Below are 24,584 nucleotides of genomic sequence, written 5' to 3' on the forward strand. Positions count from 1 at the left end.
CAGTCTTTTTTTTTTTCTGAGACAGAGTCTCACTCTGTCACCCACGCTGGAGTGCAGTGGTGCGATCTTGGCTCACTGCAACCTCCGCCTCCCGGGTTCAAGCAATTCTCCTGCCTCAGCCTTCTGAGTAGCTGGGATTACAGGCGCCCACCACCACACCTGGCTAATTTTTGTATTTTTAGTAGAGACAGAGTTTTACCATGTTGGCCAGGCTGGTCTTGAACTCCTGACCTTGTGATCTGCCCACTTCGACCTCCCAAAGTGCTGGGATTACAGGCGTGAGCCACCGCGCCTGGCCTGTTCAGTCTTTATATAACTTTCTCCATTAAGCCCAGCACATCTGGTCCTTAATCAAAGATAACTTTGGGAAACCTCACACGTCATGAGCAGACCTCTTCACATTCATGAGATCACTTCGGTAATAATTTATGAGCAGAATGTCTTATACATATGCTTTGTGTTGGTTGACACAGTAAGCATTCTATCTGGGATATACAAATATCTGTAGGATGAACATTATATAATAGAAGCGAACACTCATCTCCGATGTATGTAATGGAAATTAAATAACATGCACATTTAGTTGCTGAAAGACTAAGAGCTGCTTTCAAGGTCACACTAGTTGTGCTCAGATCAAGAATCAAATGGAAAGGGTGTTCTCTATTTAGGCTTTTTTTTTTTTTTCATGTGTTAGGGATTAGTTACATTGCATTGAAGGAAACACTAAAGAAAATATCTACCAGAATATTGTGAGTGCTTCTTAAAAAGTAGGCTTTATTCTTTAGAGCAGTTTTAGGTTCATAACAAAATTAAGCAGAAGGCACAGAGATTTCCCACCTACCCCCACCCCCAACACATGCACAGCCTCCCCCATTATCAAAATCCTCCACCAGATAGTACATCTGTTACAACTGATAAACCTACATTGACACATCATTATCACTCAGTCCGTAGTTTACATTAGGGTTCATTCTTGATGATGTAGTTTCTATGGGTTTTGATAAATTTTTAAAGACGTATCCACATTATAGTACCATACAGAGTAGTTTCACCACCATAAAAATCTCTTGTGTTATTCCTCCCTCCCTTTTAAAAGCTCAATTTAGGAGCTAGGATGATGGTAATAAAACACAAGAGAAAAAGTATTTGTGACATTAGCTTAATGATTGATGACTATAAAAAGATCTGATTTAGGTTTTAAAGTCATCCCGTGAACAATTTATCACTAGAAGGAGGAGTGCAGACCCTGGATTCGAATCCTTGATTTCCTACTTATGAGCAACTTTACCCATTTCTTCTGTTATATAAAATAAGAATAATTACAGCTCATTCATTGTAAAGCATTTCAAGGATTAAATGTGATTATGCCTTTCAGGGGTATTGGCATACAGTAACTGTTAAATACATGTAAGCTCTTATTACCTTAGTGATAGCAAAATTAGCAACAGTTAGTTCAATGTTAAAATCAAGGGAATTACATTAACACAGGGGAAAATGACAGAACATCTACAATTCATTTTATTTCTACAATACATGCTAAATATTTGCTTAAATTGCAAAACTTCTAGCTCATTGTGGAATTGAGCAAGTGTCTTCATTTATTTTTCTTTGCTAATTAAATTAAACATTGTCTCGTCTGCTTGGCATTTGAGGCCCTCTGAATTACAGCTTCTAAACTGGATTATCAGCTTCTTTCACACTTCACTATATATGTAGAGATGTACTAAATATTCATTTTGGCCAAGTGCCCATGGTCTAGCCCTACAACCAATGTTTGGCCAAATCCAAAATAGAAGCTGATGTCAAAGAGCACTGCCACAGAAATGACTTTTGGGAAATGAAGACATACATAAAAATGTACCAGAAAATTTCATTAATGTCTTATTTTATCATTAAAAATCATAGTTGTCAAATGTATGTGGGCTACATTACATTGTAGGAAAAATCATTTCTCATATCTGCCCCTAGATTTTTTTAAAAAATTTATATATTAAAAATATTTTATATTTTGTGTATTAAAATGTTATATATTAATATATATATATTAAAATATATATATATATTAAAAGCTGGAGTGCAGTGGCTGTATCGCAGTCCACTGTAGCCTCGACCTCCTGAGCTCAAGCAATCCTCCCACCTCAGCCTTCTGAGTAGCTGGGATTACAGGCATGAGCCACTATGTCCAACCTGTTTTTTTTCATTTGTTTGTTTAACCTACATGTGGGTAATTATGAACATATTTTCATGTTCAAATGGTACATTTGAAATCTTGGTAATTTCTTGATAACAGAGAGTGAAATACAAGTCTCTGTTATCAAAAAATTATCAACATTTTAAATGTTTCTTGAAATAACTTTGTTCTTCAAGTTTATTACTTATGTAACCATCAAAACCCCTTTATCTTCAATTACTGGCAATCTATAAGCGACCATTTCTGTTTTAAAATGTAATTTAATTTAATTTAAACTTCTGGGGTACATGTGCAGGATGCGCACGTTTGTTACGTAGGTAAACGTGTGCCATGGTGGTTTGTTGCACCTACCAACCCATCACCTTCATATTAAGCCCCGCATGCATTAGCTATTTATGCTGATGCTCTCCCTTCCTCCACTCCCCACAATAGACCCCAGTGTGTGTTGTTCCCCTCCCTGTATCTATGTGTTCTCATTGTTCAGCTCACACTTATAAGTGAGAACATGTGGTGTTTGGTTTTCTGCTCCTGCATTAGTTTGCTGAGGATAATGGCTTCCAGCTCCATGCATGTCCCTTCAAAGGACATGATCTCATGCCTTTTTATGGCTGCATGGTATTCCATGGTGTATATGTACCACATTTTCTTTATCCAATCTGATTGATGTGCATATGGGTTGATTCCATGTCTTTGCCATTGTGAATAGTGCTGCAATGAACATACACGTGCATGTATCTTTATAACAGAATGATTTACATTCCTTTGAATATGTACCAAGTAATGGGATTGCTAGGTCAAATGGTAAGCAACCATTTCAACATTTTTTTCACTTAAAAATTGAACCTCTGGCCGGGAGCGGTGGCTCATGCCTGTAATTGCAGGACTTTGGGAGGCAGAGGTTGGTGGATCACAAGGTCAGGAGTTTGAGACCAGCCTGGCCAATATGGTGAAACCCCGTCTCTACTGAAAATACAAAGATTAGCTGAGTGTGATGGTGCATGCCTGTAGTCCCAGCTACTCAGGAGGCTGAGGCAGAAGAATTGTTTGAACCCGGGAGGCAGAGGTTGCAGTGAAATGAGATTGTGCCACTGCACTCCACACTCCAGCCTGGGCAACAGAGTGAGACTCTATCTAAAAAAAAATAGTAATTATCTCTAAAGACTTAAAGCTGCTTTGAATTGTCTTAAATTATTATTGTAAATCTGTGCTTTTGAAGTTTGAGGAAGTAGTTGAAGCAAAATATGTCTAGATGTCTAGGTATATAATTTTTCTCTAACACTTTCTTTTTTTAACATTCTTTAAATTCTCAACTATTAATATATCTAGATGAAAGATGATTATCAATATTATTGTAATTTACTTTCTGTTTTGGGGATTTTGTTTTGCTTTTTCTCTCTTTTTTATATTTCATTTTGAAGTTTAGCTTTTCCTTGCATTAAATTTTTAGTGACAAATTGATATCTCTTTTTAGTTCTTTCTCATAAGATTTCAAATAATTTTAAATATAACAACTTTTTTTTGGTTCTTTACATGTTTATGGCCTAAATTTAGTTAATTCACTATAAATTCATTGCACATTAAAGGAAATTTTATCTGATGTTATGAATGTTAGGATACCAAACAATTCTAAGTACCTTAGAATTACAATATGATAGAATTCCTATTGTTTTTTCTGTAATTATTTAATGTATAGAATATTTGATAACACCATAAGAAAATTATGCTTTACCCAATTTTCTAGTTGTTTTTTCTTAATATTTGTATTAAATATCAATTTATTATATATATGTTAGTTTTGAACTAGTTGAACATTTTTAACTGCTTTTGGACATTATATTAATAACTATCACAATAATTAATGTATGACTTTATTCATACGTATACATTATACTTTACCTGACTAATTGAATTTCAATATGCAAAACACTTAAGATTTTCACTTCAAATTATATCTAGAATGAATTTTGTATTTCAGTGGTTTTCAACCAGGGATGAATTTTTTTACCCCAGAGGGCATTTAGCAATGGTTGAAGACATTTTTGGTTGTCACAATTGGTGTGAGGGGTGCTACTAATATCTAATGAGCAGAGTAAAGGATACTGAAAAACATCTTAAAATGGGCAGGTCAGCCTCTAGACAAACTGCAATAGTGTCAAGGTTGAGAAAGAAAATATTGGAATATTACCAACAAATCTGAGTTGCGTGACTTGTTCCTATCACTGACGTCGGCGTGATGATTGAATAGAATGTTCATCTGTATCATCCCATGATCACTGATCAGGCAAGAGTTTGTGAACATCAAAAAGACACTGGAGTAGGCATTTGGCATTTTGGGCTTACAAAGCCTATGACCAAAACTGGGTGCATTCTGAACGTTATATATTTCCTATGCTCCTACCATGCTGAACTCCTTGTCTTTGCTGACATACACTTTCTGCTATGCTGCATCCTCTACACTGCGCAAGTCACTTCTCTCTCTGGAACTTTTCTGCCTCTGCAAATCTTCATAGAGATATTTCATCAAACTGCAAGACCATCTTCAATATCTTCTTCCTTAATAATTTTCTTTTAATCCAAAAGATAAATTATCGTTTTCATGTTTAAACTCTCTCCTCTTTCTTTGCATGCCTTTGTGGTGACTAGATGCATAGCCACTTTATTAATACTAAACTGCTATGCTCTTTTGGCAAAGAAATCTACCACTACAAATTGCTAAAATTTTCTGCAGACCATCACATTGATGAGCACTTTTACATGCAGGATCTCCATGTGTTCCATACTTGTCTAATCCCAAGAATAAGCTTTCTAGGCCTTCCTCTTGAAAATGCTAATTTGGAATGGCTGGCGTGGAACACAAGACTTCCACTGCCAAGGTGTCATTGTTGTTCATGATGAGGCAGATTTAGGGAGCGTGACTTACAACTCTGAGAGGAAGTTTCTATCATTATCCTTATTTCCAGACATTTGGAAACAGTGCCGTAGGGCGGCTGAATAACTTGTGCGTAGGCACACAGCAAACAAGTGGCATTGCTGGGATTAGACCTACAGAGGCTTACTCCAGATCTTATGTTCTTTTTTTTTTTTTTTTTTTTTTTTTTTTTTGAGATGGAGTCTTGCTCTGTAGGCCAGGCTGGAGTGCAGTGGCATGATCTCAGCTCACTGTAACCTCTGCCTCCTGGGTTCAAGTGATTCTCCTGCCTCAGCCTCCCAAGTAGCTGAGACCACAGGTGCACTCCACCACACCTGGCTAATTTTTGTATTTTTAGTAGAGATGGGGTTTCACCATGTTGGTCAGGCTGGTCTTGAACTCCTGACCTCGTGATCCCCCCGCCTTGGGCTCTCAAAGTGCTGGGATTACAGGTGCGAGCCAACGCACCTGGCCTGTCTTTTTTTTTTTTTTTTTTAGACAGGGTCTTGCTCTTGTCGCCCAGGTTGGAGTGCAATGGCACAGTCTTGGCTCACTGCAACCTCCACCCTCTGGGTTCAAGTGATTCTCCTGCCTCAGCCTCCTGAGTAGCTGGGATTACAGGTGCCCGCTACCACGCCCGGCTAATTTTTGTATTTTCAGTAGGGACGGGGTTTTGCCATGTTGGCCAGGCTGGTCTCAAACTCCTGACCTCATGATCCGCCCACCTTGGCCTCCCAACGTGCTGGGATTACAGGCGTGAGCCACTGCACCCGGCCTGTGTTCTTAACTTATTGGGATATACTCATGTTTTTGTCTTAACTGTATAATATTGCATAATGCCCTGTCCATTACTGGTATCCAGTAAATATCTTTTGGATTGAATTTTATATAATGGGATCTAGAAGTCACTCAACGGCTCATGTAAACATGATAACAGGATGGAAGGAAAACAAGAGCTGCGGCAGCATCAAAAGAAAAACTACATTTATAATATATGCTATACAAATAACAATAGGTCCAAATTTTACTTGAAAATTTTCCATTGAGAGTATACACCATGGTGGGGACTTACATAAAATTCTATGAGTTGACTTAGATTGTCAACTCTTCAAGGCCCAGGATCATATCTTTCTGTGATCATCACCAGTGTACTGGAATTAACATTAACGAAGCAAATGTCAACACTGTGATGTTTATTGTCCTCAGGGGCTGAAAATACAGATCTATGAATAAAAACAATAAATAATGTGCAAGGCTCCTATACTGTTAACACCTACACTCACCCACATACACTCGCATATGTACACATTTCTGAAAAATATCTTCAAAACGATAGGGTAAATATAAAACTGATTCATTAAAAATGTTTCATAAGAATTAAAAGGACATAGAATTTTGTGAAATGTAGTATTTTTACTTAAGTGCCTTTTTTCTATTTCTACCCCCCCCGTCTATTATTTTATAAACCAGTTGAGACATAAGTAGTTTCTCGGGGGATGATATATTACTTACGCATTTTCTGTGTAGTAAACATGTATGTGTATGTGTGTGATTGTATGTCCAACTACTTTGTTGGAGTGATTCCTATAATTTGGAACTGCGAAGGCCAAGTTTATGCAAAAATCTACATTTTTGAGTAAACTCCCCATGACTAGAGTAAGTTTCCCCAGTGTTTGAGAATACTTCATTTCCTAAAGCTGTGCAAACATCAGATATCAGTATTTGTAAGGATCGATAATGTAATTTATATTGAAATTGCTTTCTCAGCTATTAATGTTAAGTATATCATCTTCATATAGCCTTATAACTCATTTGTGCCATTCCATTTTCCTCTGTTCCTTTAATTTTCACTTCCGTTGTAATGTTAGTCTCCTTGTACTGATTTCCAAAGAGTGAATTTATGATTAAAGATGTTAACATTTTGTCTAAAATTGCAAATAAAAAATACAATAGTCTAGGTAAGTATCCATAATCTTATTTTTTTTTTTTTTTTTTTTTCCAAATGTGAGCTTCTAAACTCCATTTTGGGAAACTGAGACTGATTCTCCAGAAAAGCAATGCTGTGAATTCTGGTGCTGAGTTCTCCTGCTTGTCCATGGTGCTCAGGTAGGCCACGGCCTAGCTGGGCTATAGGAGGTTAGGAGTTCTATGAGTTTTATGGGAGGATAGATTTCAAGTCTTACAGGAAGTGAACCATATAAGTCAGCCACGGTTGTCTTAATCTCTAAAAGAGGCTACCCCACTCTTTTTCTCTCTACCCCTTCACCCCAACTTTCACTGGCTTATTTGCTCATATAGTTTCCTAACCAGGGCTGCCTATCTTCGACTCATCTCAAATGATGTCCCCTTCCAGAGTATTCAGTGTCTTCTAAGTGCTCCTGATTTAATTAGGCTGTTTTATCTTTAACAACACACTAGTTCAAGTTACCTCCAATAATTGAGGTTTACCCTAAGTATACATAGGCATGAGGACACAGGAAAACACAAAAAGCCAGTGATGTAGGCATGGCCCCAAGAAGACACAGGAATGAGAGATCCATGCAGAGTCCCAGGAAGCTCTAGATACTTAAGTAACATGATTTTGTGGAGCTTCTTGATTGCTTTTTTCCACTACTCTGCGGCATTTCACTCTTCCCTTTTCACACTCAACCAATTTATTCTTTCCTTTATATTGCATACCTCTCTTTTCTACCTACCAGTTTCTGTGCATTCATAGTTTATGCTCCATCTCTACAATAGCTTAAAATTGGTTCCATCCCTAGAGTTAGAAAGATGGGACTCTTTCTGGAACAAAACATTTTAGAAAACCTCTTCTGGCCTTTCTCTGACCATACCATTCTCCATAAAGCAAGGCATCTGCAAAGTAGAGCAAACATTGTACTCTGCCCTCCCTAGACCATATTCTGAAAAACAAGGGTCCCTGGAAGTCCCTCTTCTGATAACCCAGAACCTTCTTACAGGCCTTCCAGGGAACCATTCAAGGGGCAGCTGTTTGTGAAAATATAGAGATTGGATATGTGAGCTGATTTCCACATGCATGAGTACAAGGTCTCCTTAGTCATATGGGAAAGAGACAGGACAAAAAGAGAAGAGGGAGTTTGTCTCAAGCCAGGAGCAATGCACTGTGGTAGGAGAGGGCAAGGATTCTTAGAATCTTACATTTTAACCTGGCCTTCCAGGACTTTACGAGATATATTTGTCAAATTTGGAAGGTAGACCATATTTTATTATCCAGCTTATTGGCTTGATATATGATTTTTAAATATTTAGGTATATGATATTTTAGCTTCTGTTTTTATTCTTATCCCAGACCTGACAAAAATTGAAGGGAGTGTTAGGAATGGGGTGGGAGTGGAGGGGACTTGTTTATAATTTCCCTAAGGCCTAGGAACTGAATTTTCCAGTTAATGTTACTGTGATAGCCATTTTATTAGCTAGGCTTGTGATTCTCAACTGATGGTAGCACTTCTTCCCACTCAGAAATATTTGAACATTTGTGAGTGGTTTTTTTGATTGTCGAGATGACTGGAGAAGGGAACATGGTCTATGGTGGAAAGCAGATACCATCTGTCCCATAATATATGAGATTGTTGCACACAATGAAGTGTTATCTTGCCCCAAATTGTCAATAATATGGTAATATAGAAATACTGGGCTAACTAGCAGATCAGCAGATAAGCTGCTGCCAAATATCCATTATCCGTTCCTCATCTAATCAAGTGTGACTCCATAGAGATTTCAAAACACTCGTGTTTAGGCTCACTCTTCCTTGGAGGATAATGTATAGGGTATGATATGTGTGATATGTACAATACAGTAAATTGGTACCAGGATTGGAGTGCTGCTACAAAGATATCCAAAAATGTGGAAGTGACTTTGGAACTGGGTAACAAGCAGAGGTTAGAACAGTTTGGATGGCTCAAAAGAAGACAAGAAGTTTGGAAGTTCTTAGAGATTGATTGAATGGTTTTGACCAAAATGCCAATAGTGATATGGACAGTGAAGTCCAGGCTGAGGTGGTCTCAGATGGAAATGAGAAACTTGTTGGGAAATGGAGTGAAGGTCACTCTTGCTATGCTTTAGCAAAGACACTGGAGGCTTTGTTTCCTTGTCCTAGAGACCCGTGGAACTTTGAACTTGAGAGGGATGACTTAGGGCATCTGACAGAAGAAATTTCTAAGTAGCAAAGCATTCAAGAGGTGACAGAGCATAAAAGTTTAGAAAATTTGCAACCCAACGATGCAGCAGAAAAAAAAAGCAACTTATTTTCTGGGGAAAAATTCAAGCGTGCTGCAGAAATTTGTATAGGTAACAAGGAGCCAAATGTTAATCACCAAGACAATGTGGAAAATGTCTGCAGGGCACGTTAGAGACCTTTACAGCAGCCCCTCCCTTCACAGGCCCAGAGGCCTAGTAGGGACAAATGATTTCCCCTTCCAGGTCCAGGGCCCCCTTGCTGTGTGCAGACTCAGGAGTTGGTGTCCTGTGTCCCAGCTGCTCTAGCCATGGCTAAAAGGGGCCAAGGTACGTCTCAGGCTGTTTCTTCAAGAGTGCAAACCCCAAGCCTTGGCAGCTTCCATGTGGTGTTGAGCCTGTGGGTGCACAGAAGTCAAGAATTTGAGGTCTGGAAACCTCCACCTAGATTTCAGAGGATGTATGAAAATGCCTGGATGTCCAGGCAGAAGTGTGCTACATGGGCAGAGCTCTCATGGAGAACCTCTGCTAGGGCAGTGCAGAAGAGAAATATGAGGTTGGAGCCCCCACACAGAGTCCCCACTTGGGCACTGCTTAGTGGCGCTATGAGAAGAGGGCCACTATCCTCCAGACCCCAGAATGGTAGATCCACGAACAGCTTGCACCATGTGCCTGGAAAAGCCACAGATACTCAACACCAGCCCATGAAAGCAGCCAACATTGGGGGGTGGTGGTTGGAGAGTGGCTATAGCCTGCAAAGCCACAGAGGTGGAGCTGCCCAAGGCTGTGGGAGCCCACCCTTTGCATTAGCATTTCCTGGATGTGAGACATGGAGTCAAAGGAGATTATGTCAGAACTTTAATATTTAATGACTACCTTACTGGATTTTGGGCTTGCACTGGGCCTGTAGCTGCTTTGTTTTGGCCAATGTCTCTGTTTTGGAACAGGAGCATTTACCCAATGCCTGTGTCCTCATTGTATCTTGGAAATAACTAACTTACTTTTGATATTACAGGCTCATAGGCAGAAGGAACTTGCCTTGTCTCAGATGAAACTTTGAACTTGGACTTTTGAGTTAATGCTGGAATGAGTTTAGACCTCAGGGGACTATTGGGAAGGCATGATTGTTTTGAAATATGAGGACATGAGATTTGGGAGGGTCCAGGGGTGGAATCATATGGTTTGGCTGTGTCCCCACCCAAATCTCATCTGGAATTGTAGTTCCCATAATCCCCGTATGTGGTGGGAGGGACCTAGTGGGAAGTGATTGGATCATGGGGGTGGTTTCCCTGAAGCTGTTCTCATGATAGTGAGTGAGTTCTCATGAGATATGATGGTTTTATAAATACCTGGCATTTCCCCTGCTTGCACTCATTCTCTCTCCTGCCACCCTGTGAAGAGGTGCCTTCCACCATGACTGTTAAGTTTCCTGAGGCCTCCCTAGCCATGCAGAACTGTGAGTCAATTAACCTCTTTTCTTCATAAATTACTTAATCTTCAGCATTTTTTCACAGTGGCATGAGAATGGACTAATACAGGGTAGTTTTCCGAGGAATGGTCTGTAGATATTTAAGACATATTAGCATAACCTCAAGGCTTTCTCTAAATTTTAGACTTCTGTCACATTAGGCAACCTATAAAGGTTTTCATGTATCTGCTTTACTGTTTGTAACTTGCAATACTATGATGTCAATTATGTATTGTCTTAATATCATAAGGGCACCTAGTTAACATGTGAAGCACTCTAATTTGCAATGTAGGTCCTAGGAGCTATTAACATGTGAAAATTACTAATATGAGTGCTCTTTCTATAGACAGCATTAAAAAGGCTTCAATTATGTAACTAACCTACATAAACATTAGAGGGTTCACTAAGTAGCCTAAAGGATATTACAAAGAAACATTTTATGGGTGAAATGAGAACTAATGGCCAAGGGTGTGGACTGGCACTGCTTTTGCTTAAAGAGGGACTATGATTCTTGCGAGTCAAGTGGATCCTATGCCCCATGACTTAATAAGGAATTTTTCAATCATATTAGAAGGCTAGATGAATTCTTTTACAGAAATATTGTTATCATCTTCCTTAGGGGAAACTTAAAACACTGCACACGTAATAGTGCCTAAAAAAAGAGAACTGGAACACCACAGAGTTTACAAGAACAGGTTGGATGGCAGCATGAGCTCACTTGTTAACAATCAATGATTGGGATGTATGGAAAAATTCGGTCTGATTACTTTTAAGGTAACAGACCACCTGACCTTAAAGAGGTGAAAGAAGTATCCTGTAAGACCCATTGACTCTCATCCTAGGAATCAACTGACTTCTACCACAAAGACCCTGACAAAATTGGTTTATGTTGGTATAAGTTTCTATACTGGTATGAATTTTTACTGGTAGATGGTAAACTTTGGGATGGCATTAACAGCTTCTTATGTATTTTATTTATTCAGATAACGTTCTTTGAGTATCTACCATGTGCCAGACATTGTGCTTACTTTTCCCCATTCATTATCTCCTTCAACCCTAAAAATAATAGAAGTGGATAGGCTTCCTATCTTTTACAGATGAGGAAAATGAGGTTGAGAAGTACAACTAATTTGCCTAAAGCCATACAGTGACAAAGATAGAGTTTAGGAATAAGAATCCCACTATTAGTCTCTTAAAGAACAAAACAAAAATGGTGCTGATAAAACAGTCCAGTACAGTGTACATTATATCTAGTTTGTATGTAGTTGGTGGTTAGTAATGCTCTAATAAAATTTATTTTGTGAATATTGATTTCACGTCTGATTCTACAGGAAGACTTGAACGCTTAGTGGGCTATCGGGGATCAGAACAATTCTGCTGCCTCTGTACTTTGGAGGTCGGGGATTTTCATCAGCTGGATAGACATCCAGTCTAGTGTTTTGGGATGTGTCTATTTATTTATTTATTTATTTTGAGACAGGTTCTTGCTACACTGTCCAGGCTGGTTTCAAACTCCTGGGCTCAAACAATCTTCCCACCTCATCCTCCCAAAGTGCTGGGATTACAGGCATGAGCCACCATGCCCAGCCCAGTCTAGTAGTGGTTTATAAGCTCAGTGTGGAGGCAGCAGTGTCTTAGAGTCACTCAGAAAAGGGCAAAGGAGAGGTCAGTTGGGCAGTATTCTGTGACTACTGTCCCTTTACCATTTCAACTTGAATATCTTCATTTAGCTTCTGAAAAAATGCAAATGTATAAAAGACTCCATTTGGGAAAGGAAATTTGGAGGCCTGGGCATAGTGGCTTATGCCTGTAATACCAGCACTTTGGGAGGCCTAGGTGGGTGGATCATAAGGTCAGGAGACAGAGACCATCCTGGGTAACATGGTGAAACCCCATCTCTACTAAAAATATAAAAAATTAGCCAGGCGTGGTGGCACGCATCTGTAGACCCAGCTACTCAGGAGGCTAAGGCAGCAGAATAGGTTGCACCTGTAAGGCAGAGGTTTCAGTGAGCTGAGATCCCACCACTGCACTCCAGCCTGGGCAACAGTGCAAGACTCCATCTCAACATTGTGCACATGTACCCTAAAACTTAAAGTATAATAATTAAAAAAAAAGAGAAAAAAATGGAAAGCATTAAATCAGATAATTGATAATTTTACTTTTGATCAAAACAATTTGGTGCTAAGAATTCACTGTCACAAAGACATTTATCTATTTTGACTGAGTTCAAGGCAGAGATAGAGAAAGATAACATTAATTTATTTCACAGATAAAATTCATTTATTACACACACATATTTTGCATCTTCACTCAAGAGATCTTTAGAACACCTGTTGGGACACAAATTTTTGCAGCAAGCTGACATAACCCAGTGAAGGAGAGATAAAAGATGAAAATCATGAAATAAAACTCTCAAGGGCCAAAGGGAGAGACTCGTAAGTAGTATTAGAGATTGGCCGGAAAGTCAACTTATTCAGGAAGTGATTAGCACAGATACTATCATTTTCTTGGGGAAAGCTGTACATCTGGCCAGCTAGGGGGTCTATAAATCAGCAATGCAACCAGAGTTGGGAATTCCATTAGCTATTGATTTCAAGGAGGTCAGCATTTTAAGAAATGTAACTGAAATACATGTGAAAAACAATCCTCTCTGAAGTGTGTGTGTGTGCACATGGAGTCGTGTGTTAAGTAAATGAACACTGCTACAATCCTGTCACAGCACATGTGGCAGAGAAATCACTTGAGTTGGCTGCTTTTGTCACTAATAGCTGAGCACTTGGTTTTATCTGTGACAAGACTCTTTGACAGACCTTCTTTTGAACTGATTTCAACTGTTCCACCTCTGCCTGTCAGAGAAGTCAGACTTGAAAACTTTCATACCCTTCAGGGTGGGGGATTCCTAAATTAAAGAAATATGGGTGTTTTTACCATTTCCCTCCTCCCCACCCCCACAGGGAAGGTGCTTTATCCACTACCCAGAAAAGATTGAAGCTTCCTGTCTGCTCCACCCCTGTCGATATGTGTGTCCAAACTCTGCAGTGGTTTTCAGACTTCTAATTTGTTTAGCATCCCGATTCTAAAATTAAAAATATTTGGATATATCCTAACAGGCTAAAATAGAACCTATCTTTTATTTCCTTATTTTGAAGAATCCCAATATATTGCAGGAGACACAATTTATAATATGGGCGATTTTGGTAATTTGTCAGCTATTGAAATGAGTTCCATTTGGCTTGGCCTGACTCTGTAAAAATAAGTGGTAATAGCATCTGTAGATTCAAAATGGAGCCTCATTCTTTGAAATGCCCTTGGCACAGATAGGCTGTTTAGGACACCAAAATTCAGGGTGAAGTTGACAGAAACCAAACAGTAGTAACGCAGTGAAGAAAGGAGTTGGAACAGGAGGAAGAAGAAAGAGGAGACACCAAAAATCAAGTAAGAAATATATATAATTTCCTTAAAAGTTTCTAAAATATTAAAAGGTACTAGTAAAATTCTGTTGGCCAAGTTCTTTACATTTATGTTTGCTAATTGGCCTATTGAAAAAGATTTATTCTCTGAACATTTTGATGTGTCTAACGCTCATTTTATAAGAGCTTATGTCTTGAAATTCAGAGAATTAGGAAATTCTTCCAAACAGAAAGCAAGAGTCTGACATGTGGATTTGGATGGAAGTTATTTTGGATTCCAGAAAGTGTTTTCTAAGTCAGAGCTGGCTTGTTTCAGTTAATTTATAAATAGATCATAATATTGAGAAAATGTTCCATCTGACTGTGTCCTCATAGCTTCAGAATTCCCTTTTGAAAATTAAAGAATCGTAACATGATGATTTCACAAACTGATTCTAATTCTTTAACTACTCCCAAGGTTCCATTTGATGTTTTGATTTCATATATAGTAGTTCTTAGTCAGCTATTGAAATGCATATATGTATCAAAGCTTATATGTATATGTTGAGATTCGTGTGTATACTGAAATCAAACAGAACCTTGAGACACACACACACACACAGACACACACAGACACACATATACATCCCACACGAGTGTAAGAACCATGGTTAGAAGGGCTTCAAAGGGGTGTGGATCTCTTATTGGACTGGTTTTAATGAGGTACAGATAAAAGTCTTTAGGTTATATTCCATCCTGTTGGATGACTATTAAAGATACTTGCTATAATTACCATTTTTATGATCTCCAAACATAAAATTCCTGAATAAAAATGATCACTGCCCCTACTGTATTTAGTTCACCTAAATACTTCCCTTTGCCCACTCACATTAGGAGTCCTGGATTGAATTACAAGCCACATGAACTGATTGACTTGTCTGCATTTATTATTACCTATTACGTAAACTGACTACCCTATTTGGGAACAGTCTTTTCTTTCCAAAGAAGAAAATAACTTGATAGAAACTTAGGATCTGGATTCTAAATTCAGTACTGCTTTGCTTTGACCTCTAATTTATGTGGAAATGTAACCCTCTGTGCCTTTCTGATGTAGCTCCCATATTAGGGAAGCCCAATTTGGGATTTTATTTTAAATGGAACATAGTAGCTAAGCTCACATGCAACAAAGCCTGAAGATACGAACTTCCAGTTTGGGGCCACATCTTATAGCTGTGAACTTGACAAAATATGTGAGTGCATAAATGTTATTAGATATTACTATTTTCAGTATTTTAAGTTACATTTTAGTGTTTTTGTATTTCTATTTTTAAGAGACCCTAAACTAATCGGGTACCCAAAATCTTGATTTTAGGATGTGTCTATGTGGAAAAAGTAAAGAAATAAACAATTGTCTAGATAACTAGATTAATATAAATTATAGATCTGGATAATTCAAATCTAAAAATCTCAAATAGTCATTTTTCAGTAGCTTATGGAATTTTGAGAAGGAGTTGAATTATCAATGAAGAAACACTTTGTGATTGCCAGTCACAAAGACCACACTCTTTATCTACTGAAAGAGATATTTGTAATGGTCAAAACCTAGTAATTGCTTCACTCTCTCAGGGAGAGTCTCTTCGTGAATGCCGTAGAATGAAGCAAGAGTGGCCTCAACTTATCCACCGAGATCTTTCTTCAAACTAAGTGAAAAAGAAAAGCCTTCTAGAACAAAGGACTTTATACACCACCACCAGACCTGAATTCTTGGTGTCCTTCTTGGTCAGTTCGGCCCAGAAGTGGAAGCCACCATGGTAGCTGCAGAAATGAGTTTTCCAAACTCTCAGCTGAAAGAAAATCAAGAATAATAATCCTTGACTCACCAGGTGGATCACACTGTGATCCCCATGACTTGTGTGTTTAGGGGAGATATTCAGTATCTAAGGCTTTTCCCTAATCAAAACCCATTCCTGAAACTCACTGAGAAATAGTAAGTGTTCCATAAATGGTATGATGATCCAGATATTGGACATGTAGAGGCAAGTTAGACTGCTTGTTTTCTGAACTAGGAATATACTCACATTTTGCAACATTTTGAAAGCATTATTCTACACACAATCTAAGCATAGATGGAACCACTGATACCTCTAGACAGGTAACATACACATAGAAAATATATTTCTTTGCAACTCCCTTGGCAATGATTTCATCATTGATATTTAGTGAGCACCTTCCTTAAGGAAAACCTCAACATTCCATTGAGACACTTAAGACTCAGTCTTTGATCAAAAAAAAAAAACACACAAAACTCTTTTTTTTCCATCCATTTCTTGAAGGATCCAGAAGTATTTCCAGATAAGACCATCCATATAGCAGCTATAAACCATCTGCAGCACAGCCAGCTTTTAAAAGTGACATGCAGTCATATTCCATAGCTATTACCAGAGTGCCCCAACCTCTTTCTCAACATCTCAAACTGTTTTTTCTGTTTTCTTTTTTTCCCCACTAGGCAGCCACATGCTTGGAAAATTCCCAGCATCAGTTGTGTCGGAGTTAAAAATCACCTAACACCCACATAAAGATTTTTTTTTCTCTTTTATGAATTGGGCCTTAAATCTTTACCTTGATTTAGTGAGAAAATAAAATTGGGTAACAGTCAATGTCTCATTTGTATATATTTGTATGAATTCTGTAACCTGGAGGATATCTCCAATCCAAGGAAATGTAACCATTAACCCATAGCTAAACAGTTTCCAAAAAAGCCTTTTCAAGGAATAGCTTTTAAATGCCCAAGGAGCTCAATCGAATGGCAAAGATATTTGAAATATACACAAACATACAAGCCTTTTAGATAAACACATTTTCAGGGAGCTTTTGATGAAAGTGATAAGTTACATTCTCTACAACTACACACACTGTATTTTATTACCCTTCAGTAGACACTTATCAGCTATGAATGTTGGGTGGTTTAGGCTAGGAATCAGCCCTGAGGGAAACAGTGGGAGGACTCTGAGACTCACAGTTCTATAGATCAACATAAACCTGAGACTCAATTTTATTTTCATTTATTAAAAAGGTCTGTGGTCCGCTTCTGCTATTTCAAATCCATTAGCTTCCTGCCCCCTTTAAGAAAAAAAGGAAGGCAACTGCAGATTTTATGGACTGATTGCTGATGGCTATGCTACTGCTGTATTGGTTTTGAGTGGAGAGTCCATTATAGATACATTATCCATAAACCATGTTTCCAGTGGAACCTGTAACTTCCAATCTGACTGGGGAATGAGTGGAGCTGGCTTGGTCAAAAAGAGGTTGGGGAAAGGGTCAGGTCTCCTGGAAGCTAACACCGGGTAGGCACCGGTATAAATTACAAACTTTCTTTCTACTTCCACATAATTATGTCTCAAATGTGCAGCGGTTGGATTTTGTTAACCAGCCACCAGATGAACTTGGAAATCATATCGGCAGTAGATTAGAGTGAGAGTTTTCAACCTTTTCTCCTGCCATGTATGTTCAAACAATATATTTGTCTGCCTTTGAAACCCCCCTTCTTCTCACCACACATATTCAGCAGCTGACTGTGCCTATACGTTTTTTCCTAGTCTCCTGTATACTGTTTAAACCTTTATCAACGAAGATGCAAAAACATTTTTAATGGCAATAAAATGGATAAAAATATGGTTTCATATTTTCCCTTTCTAACTCTAAATCTTTTCTTTCCTCCCAAAAAAGTTAAATATCCCCAATGTGATTGCTTGCGTTTCCTACCCAATAACTACTCTCTTTGTGAAAGGAGACAGAAAAATAATTGGAATAATTTAATTAGAATACAATTGGCATTCATATAACATGAGACCTTCTCTGAGGACTGGTCTCATTTATCTTTGGATTCCAGTTTCCTTCATACTTCACTCTTGGCTCATAGTAGATGACCAATAAGTTTGTTAAACTTGGCTAAATTCTTTTAAGTGTAATTAATGACATAAAACTAGCCTAATCCATTCTTAAAATGGAAAGGTATTTCCTTTCCATTGTTAACACAAAGACTATGTTCACTTAGGCAAAGCATAGAGAAGAATTTACTTCTTTTTTAAGATGATTTTAATTCATGTCATCTTTCCCAGTTCTCTACTTACACATTTTCCTCTCCTCAGCCTGAAGTTTCTAGTTTGATCTGGGGGTATACATCCATGGAGCAAACAAAGAATCACAAGATGGGTCCAAAATCTGTTCTTTTGTCTAAGTAGTGCAATTTTGATTTAATTTCACATTTCATCCATTCATCAGTTATTCCTGTCCACCTGTCATTTTGGACAATTATTTTCATAATTTTGCTTTCTAGTGGATGAAGACCTGGGTTTAGAGTCTTTTCTTCCATTAACTGTGCTTCTACCTTTGACAAAACACTTGACCTTCCCCCGCTTGCTTTCCTAATCTGCCAATTGCTTTGGAGTTTTTCTATGCATGTCAAATTATATAACATGTTTAACTAAATCAGATGTTGTTTTTAAAACTTTGCGTAGATCACTCTCTGGGAGTTGCGTAGATCACTCTCTGGGACTTGCAACTACTTACATGTTTAGTGCTAAAAAGACTTGGAAGAGCATCACACTCCTCTCCACCTCTTTGCACCCCGCCCTGATGGGAGACTTTACTGTCAGCTTTCCTTATCACAGAGCTGTCAATCATCAGCCACAGTTGCCCCACCAGAAGCAGAGGGTACACTTTGGCAGGTCTGCGAACAGAAGCTGTTAACAAAGATCTGCTGACCCTGTGCTCCTTAAAGATGTTTTAAATTCCATCCTTTGATGCCCTTTGCCCTTTGATAGGATGATATCAGCCCCTCCTCTAAAGTCACTGGGCTGTAATAGAGCAAATGACAGTGGAATTGTTCTACCTTGATGCAGATATGTTTCGAACTCATGATTTTAAAATTTAGAAGTTACATGAAAGCATCAATCTCTTTCCCCACATTGAATTCCCAAAATGTGCTATGTTCCCTGGCCATCTTTTTGACTTATTAAAAAAAAAAATCCTGATATGGTTTTCCTGGTATAATCTCTTACAAACTAGTGAAGGTTCAAACAAGAGGGATTAGCTGTAAGAAGTAGTATCTTTTATCTAGAACCCACAACTATAATACATAGTAAGTAGCATTAAGAAAACTAGTAAAGAATTTCCAAAATGGGAGGGCCCAGAACTGTTATTGTCTGTCGTCACGTTACCCCTCAATAAGACCGCAAAACCAGGCAGTAAAAACTGGGAGCCTGTGGTTCTCTCCTAACCCAGAGACATGAGAAAGCAGACAGAGCTGTTATGTTTTCTTTCTGCTTTTTAAGGGAACTCCTCATGAAGTCAGCCTTTCCCTGCTCAGCCCTAGTTCTGACTACTATGCAGTGGTTGTCCTGTCCTCTCTAGGTATCGTGTGCTTTGTCACGAACACCGTACCCTTAGCTGTGGTTAAATCCTCTTTGCCAATCCCCTCGCACTCTCCTAAAAGACAAGTCATTTCAGGGTGGGGAATGTGTGCGTGTGAGAGAGAGAGAGAGAAAAAGACAGAGTCTTTTCCCGTCAGCCAATGCACAGGATGGTCCCATTTAAGCACACATTTCTCATGACAATTTCAGTTTCCAAGACTGTAATTAGCATCACCCATCATCTCTTAAAATCTCATTTTAGGGGAGCAGATCTTGGGAAAATAAAGTGGCAAAGAAGAGTGTTACATTATCACCATAATTGGAAATAGCCTTTGTGAGATCTTAGAATTTCACATTTGATGCAGGGAGGCTTCTTGCTAATGGTGGTGTGTCATTAGCTCAGAGTTCATACCGTACTGGGTGAACAAAATCAAAGGCAAAAAATTATAGAGTTGGAAATGACCTTAGACACTTTCTTCCAACCACTTCATTGTACAGGTAAAGGAATTGTGTCTCAGTGAGTTTTAAGGACTTGCTGAAGTCCATCTAGCTGATTAATAGCAGAAAGCAAGCAAAACTAGATCTCTTGATTCTCATTGGTTAAGAGCTTCTTCTAACGTACAACCTCAATACTTCTCAGCAAATTGTCTTCAAGGGGATGAGTGATGACCAGGCTAGTTAACATAATAAGCATTATCTATATTCTGCAGCAGTATTGGCTTCCTGATGTTTTATAAGCCTAATATAAAAACGAACTTGAATTGTGTGTAGATCAATCTTACTGAAGTGAGAAACAGCCTAGATGCGTCTTCAGTGGTAAGAAGATGGCAACTCAGAAATGGAAATTTAACCCACAGGCTGGAGAATCTCGGCTCTTTAATTTACAAAGTGGTTCTACTAATTTTTCCGTTACTTCTTTTTGTTTGTTTATTGGTTTTCACTGAGGAAACATGGACATGTGTTCTTTGTAGAAAGGGGAAAAAACGTGTTGTACAGGAGATTAAAACACAAATATGAAGCCAATGAAAGACCCAGGCATGCTGGTTCAGCCTCCCTTTCAGTTCCCTGGCAATTCTGCTGCCATCTCAATTGCTTCGCACATAATTAGCCTTGATATTGGGAGCCCACGTTTGTAGATCCCACTTACCACATTTCCTGTATATTACTAAACATTTCAAACCGAGACAGAGAGAAAGCAGGAGAAAGTGATTTCTATTGGCAAAAAGGCTCACTTTTTTTTTCTGTCTTGTAAAACAAAGGAGGAAAAATAATGTTAAATTACTCTGATGATGACTTCTTTTCTTGAACTGCCCCCACTCCTTTCTCATCCTATTTTAAATAAAACCTGATGATGCAAAATACTGCTTGGCTTGAGACTCTGCAGTCCATCAGCTTGCAATGGAAACGTTTTCTTATTTTTATTTTTTTTTAATGGCTACATATTAAAAGTGAACCAGTCTTTGCCAGCTTTGGATAAAAGGCTATTTATTTTCAACCAATTTGATAGCTGCAGTTTTCAGTAATTGAATTTTCTGTGGTCAGAAAAGCAGTAATCTTAGAAACCAAATAAATATTTTTTAATAAAATGGAACACTGAGAAACCCTATAATAATGTCAAAAATGTAGCCACTTATGGATGAATAAATATTTTAAGAAATTTACATTTCACCCAAAGCTTTATGCTTCTAGCTTCCCTGGAGATTTTGAAGAGCATAACATTTTGCTTTGGGAATGGAACAATGTGAGGCTGAGATGAAATATACATGCCCTATAGAAACCTTTCTGGTTATTAGGCTCTCACGAGCTGGTTGCCTCATCAATGGCTCTAACAAATAGTCTACACCAAGGTTTCTCTATCTCAGCACAACTGACATTTTGGCCCAGATACTTCTTTGCAGTGGGGGCTGTCCAGTACCCTGCAGAATGTTTAGCAGCATCTCTGACCTTTACCCACTAGATATTAACAGCACCATCCACCCACCCAGGTGTGACAACCAAAAATGTATCTAGACATCACCAAATGTTCCCTGTTCTGACATGCTGTGATGGTTAATTTTATGTGTCAACTTGATTGGGCTAAGGGATGCCCAGATTGCTGGCAAAACATTATTCTGGGTGTGGCTAGGAGAGTGTTTCCGGGAGAGATTAGCATTTGAACTGGCAGAACAGGTAGAGATTTGCCTTCACCAGTGTGGGCAGGCATCCTTCAATCTGTTGAAGGTCCACTTGAGTAGAACAAGAAGACGGGTCTTGCAGACTCCAAGACTGACATCAGCAGCTCCCACATTCATCCCTGGTTTTTGGGCCTTTAGTTGAGGTTTCAGATGCTTCAGAAAGTGTGTTTTATATCTCAGAAACTCCTATAACTAGGGGTTATATCATCAGCTCCTCTAGTTCTGCGGCCTTTGACTCAGAATGAATTATGCCAGCAGCTTTCTTGGTTTTCCAGTTTGCAGACAGTATATTGTGAGACTTCTTCGTTTTCATCATCATGTGAGCTAATTCCCATAATCTCCTCCTATATATCTACGTATATCCTGTGGGTTCTGTCTCTGTGGAGAACCCCAATACAGGTGCAAAATCACCCCTGGTTGAGAACTATTAGTCTAGGGAAGAGCTTAACTGAGTTTGATACAGATTTTCATAGATTTTATAAATGTCCAGAATGTTAGTTTCCTTCATCAGTTTACCATTGAATGGCTTGTATTATTTTGAGTGTAAACAAAAGTCCTTCACAAGACTATGAAAAACCGTGCAGGAAAATGCAATTTAAATAGATTATAAGCATGATTTGGCTGGGGAAGTAAAAATCTAAATAACAGAGATAGTTAGATTTGCCCTAGGCCCATTCCGGGATTTTTTTCTTCTTTAATCCTCAGTTGTCAGATTTCTGCTTGGATACATAAACCTGTGTTAATTTTGACTACTTAATGTCTTTTTTTCATATAGTATACATGTTTCACCTAAAAGATTTTAACACACTTTTTTATGTGGTACAAATTGCTTGATGTCAATGAATGAAAAAGAATCAATATGTATGAGGGTGTTCACATTTCAGCATACAAAAATTTCAGCTACTAGTAGCTAGTAGAAGTATAACTAACTAGTGTCTTCTACTAGCTACTAGTAGTACTACCAGCACTACTAGTACTACTAGCAAGTACTAGCTAGTACTTCTAGCTACTACTAGAAGCTAGTAGAAAGTACTAATGGATACAATATTAATTTGGGGACCATATCATAGAAATAGAAGATTGTCATGGTAAAGGCACCCCTCCTCCCCAAGCAGAGAACGATGATCTAACTTAGTGACATAAAGATACCAAACACAGAATAACTGGAAAGCATGAATTCGAAAACCAATGTATTTGTGTTTACACCAATGTATTTGTAAGGCAATTCCATCTATACCCACTTTACAGATTGGACAGCTGAGACTTAGAATGCCTAGGAAAATGTCTCTTAGATCTAAAAAAAAAAAAAAAAAAAAATTGATGATAAAGAACTTGTGGCTCAGACACGGTGGCTCATACCTGTAATCCCAGCACTTTGGGAGGCTGAGACAGGCCAGTCACCTGAGGTCAGGAGTTTGAGACCAGCCTGGCCAACATGATGGAACCCTGTCTCTACTAAAAAAAAATAGAAAAATTAGCCAGGAGTGGGTGGCATGCACCTGTAATCCCAGCTACTTAGGAAGCTGAGACAGGAGAATCACTTGAACCCCAGAGGTGTAGGTTGCAGTGAGCCAAGATTGCGCCACTGCACTCCACCCTGGGCGACAGAGTGAGACTCTTGTCTCAAAAAAAAAAAAAAAAAAAAAAAAGAAAAAGAAAAAAAAAGAAAAAAAGAACTTGTGCCTCTTATTTGCATTATGGGATTCGCTTCTAAAGTAAGGGAAACTAGTCCTTACATTGTCAAGTTCTAGGAGATTCCTATTAACAGTTATCCTTTGCCCTTGGTAACATTCCAACAACTAGCAATTATAAGTCATTAGAAAGGTGGTGAAGTACATCACAATTAAGAGTTTAGGCTTTGGAGTCAAATTCTTGGTTCCAAATTCTTCTTCTAATCACTTACCAGTGGTGGCATCCTGGCACATTTTACTTAAACCCTCATTGACTTGGTTTCCATGTGTGTAAATCAAGGCTAATAATCAAACCAATGGCATAAATAAGCTTGTTGAAAATTTCAAGAATTTCATTCACGTGGAAAGGGCTTTAAAAACAAAGAGGTGATTTATTTATTTATTTATTTATTTATTTATTTATTTATTTATTTATGTGAGATGGAGTCTCACTCTGTTGCCAGGCTGGAGTGCAGTGGTGCGATCTCCCACCACTGCAACCTCCACCTTCTGGGTTCAAGCAATTCTCCTGCCTCAGCCTCCCGAGTAGCTGGGACTACAGGCAAGTACCACCATGCCCAGCTAAGTTTTATACTTTTAGTAGAGACAGGGTTTCACCATGTTGGCCAGAATGGTCTCGATCTCTTTACCTCATGATCCGCCCACCTCGGCCTCCCAAAGTGCTGGAATTACAGGCTTGAGCCACCGCGCCTGGCCAGAGGCAATTTATTTTTATACAAACTCTTAGGAAATACTTGCTTATTTCATTCTACCAGCTTTACAGTAACGACTGCACCTTTAGGAAGCTTACTGTGTCGATGTACACGTAGAAATATACTAGTTTATTTCAGGCTGTTTCATCTAGTATAACATTGCTTTTTTTGGAAGCATTCAAGCTCTAATCTTGGCTTCACCATAACCTCTGTGACAGACTTTAGGCAATTAGTGACTTTAGACAACTATCATTATTGCTCTTCTGCTTTTTTAAACTATAAAACAGGATTGATTATAACAGACGTGTTTAAATTTCTCACTATATGCATTATAGTGTATTGAATAACCAGTGGTAGTCAACGTCTTCATGTAAACTGAAAAATTTCTTACAATCTTTTGTTATGAAATAAAAAAAAAAACTAAAGAAATTTTGGCATCAGTTTTCTACATCTCCCAGTCTCT

At 38.4% G+C, this 24,584-nt stretch overlaps 1 long non-coding RNA gene across 5 annotated transcripts in view; it reads left to right on the forward strand.

The window, feature by feature from the left end:
* The window catches only part of LOC109026875 (uncharacterized), a 666,434-nt gene that overhangs the window by 47,871 nt on the left and 593,979 nt on the right, over positions 1–24,584 (forward strand). For 4 of the 5 annotated variants that reach the window (XR_010133723.1, XR_010133725.1, XR_010133726.1 and 1 more), the window contains exon 1: positions 8,493–10,749. The exons of the other annotated variant lie outside the window; for it this stretch is intronic. This is a non-coding gene — a long non-coding RNA (uncharacterized lncRNA). Of the gene's footprint in view, positions 1–8,492; positions 10,750–24,584 lie in introns of those variants that run through there. 5 annotated transcript variants of the gene reach the window in all.

Source organism: Gorilla gorilla, chromosome 4 (genome assembly GCF_029281585.2).
Source record: "Gorilla gorilla gorilla isolate KB3781 chromosome 4, NHGRI_mGorGor1-v2.1_pri, whole genome shotgun sequence".
Taxonomy (NCBI): Eukaryota; Metazoa; Chordata; class Mammalia; order Primates; family Hominidae; genus Gorilla; species Gorilla gorilla.